Genomic DNA, 9,370 nt, shown 5'->3' with positions numbered 1-9,370 from the left:
CCATCTTTCTTTTTTGGATATAATTCTTCTTGAGGTGCCATACATATTTCTATAAATTTCAACAATTTCATTTATAGCTTAAAATATGTATGTGTATATATATATATATATGCCTTTTACTGTGGAAATTGCTGGTTGACGATATTAAATGACTCCAGTGTATAAGTATGCAGATGGCTATTAGTAGCTGACTATAAGATTTACTGAAGATTTTGAAATTAATTTTCCCTTCATGCTGGATTTTATAATATTATTGTATAAATGTAACTCTATTCCAAAATTAATTTCAATTGATGATAATATATGAGTGGTTCTATGTATATAAGTGGTTAGTGTTCTTATCCCACCTTCAGGGAATATATTGTGTGCCTCATTGTGAAATTGTATTTTGACTACCCTTTTCACTTGACAAGTTTCTCTATTCCAAATGAATTATTGCCCTTTTACCCATAAAGAGTGTAATAGACACCTTACAAAAATACTTAGGGGATAAACGTGTACTAAAAAGGAATCGCATAACAAATCTGCCTGTCTAGGTATGCAATAAACACAAATGGAGACCATACAGGAATAGGATGATGCCTCTAAAAGACATTTGCTTCAGTTTTCTAATTCACATTTGAGTAGCTTTTTCATTTTGGAAGATAGTCTATAAAATGTTTGCAATATGCTTTATAAAGTAAGATAAAAACCATTTCTGGGGAAAATATTTTTTGAGAAAATTACTTCATCTTTACCTAATATTTTCATGATTTTGCCTCTTTAATTTCTATTTTAAGTCTTTCATAATTTTAATAAGCTGTTTCTCCACTTAGCACAAAACTAGTTCAACATGACTTGCACCAGAGGAAAAACATGTCACCTAAAGTCAACCAAGTGAGAAAAATTATGTGCAAATGCCCAATAAATGTTTACCTATTTTTTAACATCTTCTATATTTTGAATATTCATGGTAATTTTTTACACACTGATGAGCTTTAGAGGGGAAAAACACAATACATTCAGAAACACTCAGAGGAAATTGATTAAAAACAATGAGGGCTCTTAAATAAAAATGTGAAATATATTTTTTAAAGTCTATTCATAACTCCTTATCTGTTCATAGAAAAAATAAACAATAACTTCATCTCTATTAATATTGGAAAACCATTCCAATTTTATTTCTTTGATAGAATCCCTGAACTTGTCCCAGGGAGGTAGCTAAGTTCTCCTTAGATCAGAAAACTCCATTAACATCCCTCTGCACTTTTCCAACTTAGGAAAAAGTTCAAGTTGTTCTGTCCCAGCTCTCTTGTAATAAAATGCAAGAAAACACTAACCACCAAGGAGGTGGCCTTAGACTCCTTTATCTCTCTCTCTCTCTCAAACAGACATACATGCATAGATTCTGTGTAGTTTTTTTATAAAGGAGTAGAAGAGGAGAAAAATAAATAAGATAAAAATTTTTAAAAGACTTCCATAGAACTCCTCCCCTTCTTTTAAATCATAGCATCAATCTCAGAGTCTTTTCTTGACAGTAATTCAGTCACCTCAACTCCCCCTTTCCCAGTCCTTCCTTTAAGGTAAGTATTAGACGGCTTTGGATATTTCCCATAAAACTTTCAGCGTGTACCCCTCTTCACACTAAATAATACAGACTTATAGATATATCGGGGCGGGGGATGGGGGAAGTTGTGCATAATGTGGCTGGCCAGCTTTTTAGATAGGGCTTTTTTAAATATCACGGTAAGAAAGCCCGGGCATGTGTGTGTGTTGGGGGTGGTGGTGGTGGTGGCTTCCCTTTCGGATGTTCCACTACAGTGGAGCTCTTTCAAACTCGTAATAATTGTCTGCTCCAAAGCTGTCCTTTCCCCCTTGGCGGCTGCAGCGGATGCTGCCTTGGGCTCAGGAGGAGGAGTTGCAGGAGGCGGCAGCGGCGGCGGCGGCGGCGGCGGCGGCGGCGGCGGCGGGGACGGCGGTACTGTCTCTTTAAGGGAGCTCAGGCTGGGGTGGCGCTTTCCTCTGCGAAGGCTCCTTTGATATTAATAGTGTTGGTGTCTTGAAACTGACGTAATGCTCGAGGTCCTGACAAGCGATAACATTTCTGATAAAGAACTGATCTCACTGCAATCTAAAGCCTCCTCTTTTTTGGTGCTTGTTGTTGCTCCAGACCCTGGGTTTTCGCTTTTTTTTTTTCTTCTTTAAAACAGAAAAGCAAAAAAAAAACAAAACCCAAAAACCTACATCAGGCACATCCTAGATCTATTTCCTTTCTCTTTCTCTCTCTCTTTAAAAGAGGGGGGGAGGGAAAGGAGAGGGGGGGGGAGGCAGGAAAAACCTTTTTTTTCTCCCCCTCTCCACACCGCCCCCCCCCCCCCCAATAATCCAAGATCAACTCTGCAAACAACAGAAGACGGTTCATGGCTCTAGCCACCGCTCCACCATCTTTCGGGCTGCTGAGGTTATTATTGCCGATTAATCAACAGGTAAGGAGGAGGGAAAAAAAAGGCAAAGAGGGAGAGAGAGATCAGCAGGAGGAAAAAGAAAGGCATGGGGGTGATCAGCTTTTCTTTCTCCCTACGTAAGATAATATTGCGCACGTTGAGTGTGGCCATGCTAAAGTGTTCTCTGTGTGTGCGAAATGTGGGTGAGCTGAGAGAGGAGGATTGGGAATTAAAAGTGACTTTCTTTGCAAAAAGGAGAGAGAGAGAGTAAAAAGCAAAGCAGAGAGGGTTCTCGGGTTTCACATGCATTTTTTTATGCGTGTGTGTTTTCTTTCTTTTTTTTCTCCTTTCTTTCCTTTTCTTTCCCCCCTCCCCCCCGTTTTGGTGGGTCAAAGGCATGTGAGCCCTGGAAATTGGCGACTACAAACTGCAGTAGCCCCTGGAGTCAGGAGGGTCAAGTTCAGCTGCTGAGGAGGAGGAAAAACAAATCCCCATTTGCCAAAAAAGAAGTTTCAGGGCTGGTGTCCCCCCTACCCCCTCCCTTTCCCCCCGTTCCCCTCTCCCCCTCGTCTCTTTCTTTCTGATTTTAATTCCCTACCATCGGGCAAAGTAGAAGAGCAGGAGGAGGTTGCAACCGAGGAGCTGCTGCAGTCATAGCCCAGGCTGCTGCTGCTGCTGCTGCTGTTGTTGCTGCTGCTGCTGCTGCTGTTGCTGCTGCTGCTGCTGCTGCTGCTGCTGTTGCTGCTGCTGCTGCTGCTGCTGCTGCTGCTGCTGCTGCTGCTGCTGCTGCTGCTGCTGCTGCTGCTGCTGCTGCTGGAAGTTTTATGGGAATCATGACAAGCGGGGCAGAGACTAGAGACCATCATGAAGAGTAGTAAGTTGGGAGAAACTTTTTAGGGTTGGGAAGGAATGAAAGGAGAGAGAGGGAGCGAATGGGGTCCGTTTCCTGGTCCTCTAAGTGGCAAGTAGGACATGGCTCTGGGTGGCTTTGAGAAAGCTCTCAGACCCAGGCATAAAACTTTTCCCCCCCCTCTCTCTTTAAAGGCAGAGTTTCAGAGTCCCCATATTCTGGTGTCTCTGCCGGTAGTGGTTTCTAGAGACTTGGGCCAGTTTGCTTTTGCGATTTTCTGACAGGGCTTTAAGAAAGGGACGCTTCTTTAAATGAATGGGGGCTGTGAGAAAGAGGAATACTTCCTATTTAGTTCGTGATGGGAAAGTGTGTTGGGGGGTAGAGGTGACGGTGAGGCTAATTATTAAAAGCTACCACAGTAGTTTGAATTTAAGTAGCCCATGGTGGGCTATGCAGGCAGTCTCTCAGTCTTCTGAAGCTGGTGCTCCCTGGGCTTTGATGTTGGTCTTGGGAAAGGGATCTTTGAAGGGCCAAGGCAGACACTACTGTGCCTCCAAATACTTCCACCATTCTAGGACCCCATGAGCAATTTGAGGCTGAGACCTGGGGTGATAGTTGTTTGAAGTTGTTTTGCGACTTGGAGAGGTTTTTTTGTTAGTACCTGCCTGAGATGGTGGTGTTTGCACGGGGAAGACAGTAACTTTTATGGCTCCAGGACTTTAAAGCAATTTATGTTTTTCGGGATTGAGACCGGATCTTCGACTTAGTAAATTTTAAGTTCTGGATTCTTCCCCCTCCTCATTCCCAACCTCTTATTTCCAGCTTTCGGGACATTGCTAATTAGAAAGTTCTGGACAAGAAAGCTTGGTCAAGTAAGATGCAGGGAAATGAATACTGAATAATTTTTCTTGTCGCTCCTATTCTAAAATTTTGATGGTGCTTTAGAAAAAAAATTGGCAGTAAACTTTTCAATGGGGAAATACGAAGTATAAAGTCAGAGAGAGTTAAATTATGCAGAAGTTAAGTAGGTTTGTTAAACTTTTCTAAATTTACCTGGAAAAGAGAAGAAGAGGTCAGAGAGTTAGAATAAGTACAAAGGGGCAATCCAAATAGGGCCTGCCTGGGACAAAAATCATCCAGAAATGATAATCATTGCCCTATACTTTATTTACCTTGACTAATAAAAACAATAAGAAAACAAAGACCCACTAACTAGTCTATAATCAGAGATCTCTAGCGATAAAGTGAAAAACCTATAGATTTTGATGGCATCAAATTACTTTCCTGTTTTAGGAAAAGTTGATCATTTGGAAAAGACTGCCAGAGTTAGAAATGCAAGGGGGCAAGGGAAAGTAATGGTGAAAGCCAGTGCTTGACGTGGATGAAATGAGAATGAAAGTTTCTGAACTGTATTCACTGTTTTTGAAGTTCTTACATGATGTGCATTCAACTAGAAAGCTGTCTCAAATATTCCACCACATTAATATAAAAAAGCAAACAAACTCCAAAACGGTGAGAATTTTTTTTTAATAGTATGCCAGGGCTGTGAATAAATACAGGGCTTGTATGAGAAAATGAAGTATTTCCTGTAAGTTGTCATGCTGAAAACAGTGTCTGGAAATAATACTAGCATTTTGAAGATTTTATTTTTTACTTTCATGTGAAAGTTTATTAATGACTTGATTTATCCAGCAAGTCAAACTGATTTTCTTTTGTGCTTATCTCTCTCTCTCTCTCTCTCTCTCTCTCTCTCTCTCTCTCTCTCTCTCTCTCTCTCTCTCTTGACAATGCCTTTCATTGAAAAATCTGTGAAGTCAATGACTTAGAGAGCCATCAGGTTGCTGAAGTTATAGGATTATTTCTGGTCATTGTTAGCATAAAAAAATTACATGCTCATCAAGATTGTGACTTATCTTTAGGTATTCTAAAAGTCAGTCTAATAGTGTAAGAGAATACTAATATCTTACATCTAAGTACTATAGCCTCTGATATACAGAGATGAGTGTGTTGTTCATGTACATATAAGTATATTTGTATGTATATCATAAATATGATTGAACTCATTCAAATCTGATGGCTATAGACAGCATAGTAAGTTTCCCCTCTCCTCCTACCTCTGATTATTTTTTAACTAGTCCGATAGTTTTGGGATTCTCTGATGTTTGATTACTTCTTAAAGTTTTGTCTTCCACCTAAAACTTTATTTTAAAATATAATCTTAAAGAGAAGTGTCATATGCAGTTTGAACACTGAGATTCTTTAGAACTAAAAATATCTGAGATAATTTGGAGTGAGTGGATTTTAAAATGTTTTTTAATGAATTCAAGATTTTCCTGTTTACTTATATAGAAAAACAACAGGTCAAATTCCAAATGAGTCCATGAATCTTTACTGAATATGTAATTTATTGCTATATTTTCAGTATTAAACTGAATTAATTTTATGTGATACATAACTACTGAATTTTCTGGGCATATTTGATATGTCCTTTTTATATGTTTACTTTATAAAGACATCATGATAATCCCCAGGGGAAGGGAATGAATGAATCTGTGGCAAAATATGCTTTAAAAAATCTTATTATTAAAATCTTATTTCACTTTTAGGGATGTAAAGAGATAATTCAAAATTTGCAGGTAGTGACCCGCAGACACATATATACATATATATGTATGTATATATATATATATTAAGCCATTGTAAAATGTATTATTTTAATAAACTCATCTTATTATCTTTATCCAAGTAAATAGGCATTGTTGAAAGGTTAGGTATGAATTTCTTTTTAAAAAGTAATAGAGGCATGTTACTGAATTTCAGTCTTAATTGCATAAATATTAATAACTGATTTTAAGCCTTAAAATTCAGAAGTAATCTTTTTTAACATAGTTACTTCTTGATCGTTTTACTTTAGATGACACTACAATAAAGCTTTTGTGTGTAACAAGAAATGGGAAAAAAATTCATGAAAGTTATGAGCAGGTTGCTCATCTAGACTTAAAGGGAAATAGAGAAGATTTGGATATTAGGAATAAGTGATGAATTTGAGATGTGGCTCACCTCTGAAATATATTCTGATTAAGATATTCTACTGTGTAAAATGAGGCCATTCATTGACAGACTGACAACTTTACCGTTGCTATTTGCCTTTGCTTAATTTAGTTTCCGTAGGACAACTGGTGTGGTAGTCTGGATCTTTTTTGGCAGGCATAGGAAACTATAAACTCAGACATTTCTGTCCCAAATATTGCACCTCACAAGTCAAAATCAGGATGATAAAAGCAAACTCGTATGCATAGAAAGTTTTTATAAGCTTTTCGTCTGTTGTTGGAACTTCTTTTAGTTGTCAGGCAAGACTCTTCCTTTCCTCTTTCAATTGTATTCAAAAATATTAATGATTTTGATAATGAATTCTAAATTTTACTTCCAGTTCATTCTTCTTATAAATAACGGTCTGTTGGCCTTTGGAGAAATTAATTACAGCATATCTAGACATAGTCTTACTATTTTTGTACATATACATAAGATAAAGTTGTCCTTTGTGATTATCTTAAAGAGATTAATTTTTCTTTTAATAGTATCATAGTAAGGGTTTATGGAATTCTAATGTCCCTAATAGGATGTTTCGATGGGTTTATTTTTGCTTTGACTAATAGGAATATAATTTTTCTCACTAAGCATACTTGTAATTCTGATACATATAGAAAGAACTGAAAGATTCTTAAAGAACTTTTAAAAAGGCGGAGGTTAGCATCACTACCCCCCCATGATCAAAAGTATTATACTAATTTATGACCATAAAATGTTTTAACATTTTGGTGGCGTGCAAAAATAGAATCTTTATGGAAATACAAATGCTAGAAAGACTTATGTAAGTAAAATGAACCATTTGTTTATTTGTACAGAATATAAATATACCATTTCTAAAAACATGTTCATATTATTACCTTAATAATATTAATGTGTCCATCCTTCCAGCTGTCACCCAGCTGAGTTTGAGATTACAGGTGAACTAAGTAAGTTCCTCTTGGCCTACTGTATTGCATCACTAAAAGTATGATCTAGTATAAATTAGGCAGGGTTATCTGTGTTATTGGCAGCTCCAAAACTGATTTTGTTGAAATGTCTAGAGAAGAGAATTCATGTGAACTGTCAATAGTTAGGTAAGGAAATCGGCATGATACCTGCAGATAGTTCTATAGTGAATCCTTTTATTTCTACCCAGCTCTCATTTTCTAAAGTACAGTCTCAAATATCAAAATTCCTTTGAACTTATCCATGAATTTCAGCTTTGGAAGCATCATTAGTATTTATTTTCTGGAGCAAAAGTTGTCATTGAGATATAAATGATCTTTTTCTTCTGAAAAATCAACAAATTAATCTATGAGGTTTCTTTCCTAAATGCTTTTAATACAAACTTTTAATTTTTAAAATGTTTCTAACTCTTTAAAAACCTGCAGTAAATGCTTTACAAGTGGCTAGACACCTTCCCTGGTGGTTTAGTTTATACAAGCAGGAAACTTTCTCTCCTACTCTTTCTTTCTCTCTTTCTTGTTTTCTTTAAACCAACTGACGTAATGCCAAACTTTGCTTTAAAAGAACAGACAGAAGTAATTGGTAGCTTTTAACTTTTAATAATGTTCTGGATTGGTTTTAGTGGCCAAAATACCATTTTTTTAATTCAAGTAAAAACGGGCTTGTGGCCTGAGGAAGAAAGGCTCTGTTGATGGAGTTATTTTTATTCTTGTTTTTCAATCTGTTATTAAAAATCTTTCCTGCTGAGCTCTGCTGGATTTCTCCAATTGCTCTTTGTGATGGCTGGTGCATTTCAGGTTACAGTAACTTAACAGTTTGGGGATTTGTTTTTTTGGTGGCTATTGGAGTTTCATTCTCTTCTTTTCATTTGGAGAAACCATTTGTTTTGTTTTATTACGGATGAGTAAATTAATGTTAACTATATTGACAATTCAGTGAGTATATTTCTATAAAGGAATGCTCCACCTGTTAGCGAGTCTAACTGTGATGTTAATCATTTTTAAGTGCAGCAGAAGAAAAATATTTCTTGTGGGGTGCTTTTTTTTTAAACATTGGAAATGTTAACAAACAAGACAAAATCATTTTTACTGGTAGTACTTTCCCCCTTCTTTTTACTTCCCAGTTGATGTATTTGTACTTATTTATTTCCTAGACTTTTTAAAGTTCCCATTTTATTTATTGCCTTTTCATCTCCTGTTTGGCCTTCTTTAAGCAAGTAGAACTTTCCCCAGCTAAGTATGAGTATGACAAGAAACACCTACGTGATGTTGATTGACGTCAGGACAACTTCATAAGTTGGCAAATTGAGAAGCCTTTCAAGGGCCAAATCAACTTGGGCCAGTTTTTCCTTCTTTAAATGGAGACACTCCACCCTAGAACAGAGATGCCTCACCCCATTTGGTGGATAACAAAATTCAGTAGCAAAATTTTTCATGTTAGCTCGCTGTGGTATTTCAGCTCCTGTACTAATTTGCACCATGCCAAATTTTAACTCCAAGTTTAATTTCATAAAGTTTTTTGTTGTTTGTTTACTTCCCTGAGCATATCTGAGTCATCCCATACTCTAAAAGTCAGTTAAAGAAAAATGTATTTAGAGTATTTTAAATCAAAATTATTATTATTATTATTAAAGCAACTTGATAGGCACAGGATATCTTCCATTGTGCATGCAGAAAAGCCTGTAGAGTGTGGATTGATATTATGTGCTTCTTACCTTGCTCCCTTCATATCCCAAACTTTAGAAATGGTCAAATCTGTAGAGATGAACATTTAATAATCACAATTTTACTAAGAAAGCCATGGGAAAAAGGAGCTAACTTGGGTCCTTCAGCTTTTTATGGTTTACACCAGTAGCACAAAATACTAATGGTTTATTTTAGGAAGGCTGGGTTCATCTATTTATTTATTTATTTATTTTTCTTTGAGTTTGGGAATTCAGTTTTAAGCACCAAGTTTACCCAATATTTATTTTATTTTAATGAATGCTGATTTGTTATTTTGAAATATCAAGACAAAACCCAATAATGGTTTGAGGAAGAGAAAAGGGCAAAAAAAAAAAAAA

General features: G+C 36.6%; 1 protein-coding gene across 1 annotated transcript in view; it reads left to right on the top strand.

Annotated features, from left to right (window-relative positions):
* Positions 1–2,398: 2,398 nt before the first annotated feature.
* Positions 2,399–9,370, top strand: part of TRPS1 (transcriptional repressor GATA binding 1) — a 312,769-nt gene continuing 305,797 nt past the window's right edge. The window contains exon 1 of the mRNA XM_044668841.1: positions 2,399–2,465. The gene's annotated coding sequence lies outside the window, so the exon portion shown is untranslated. The remainder of the gene's footprint in view (positions 2,466–9,370) is intronic.

This window comes from Gracilinanus agilis, chromosome 1 (assembly GCF_016433145.1).
Source record: "Gracilinanus agilis isolate LMUSP501 chromosome 1, AgileGrace, whole genome shotgun sequence".
Lineage (NCBI taxonomy): Eukaryota > Metazoa > Chordata > Mammalia > Didelphimorphia > Didelphidae > Gracilinanus > Gracilinanus agilis.
Note: the sequence above shows the minus strand (reverse complement) of the source record. Positions and strands in the feature narration are given on the sequence as shown.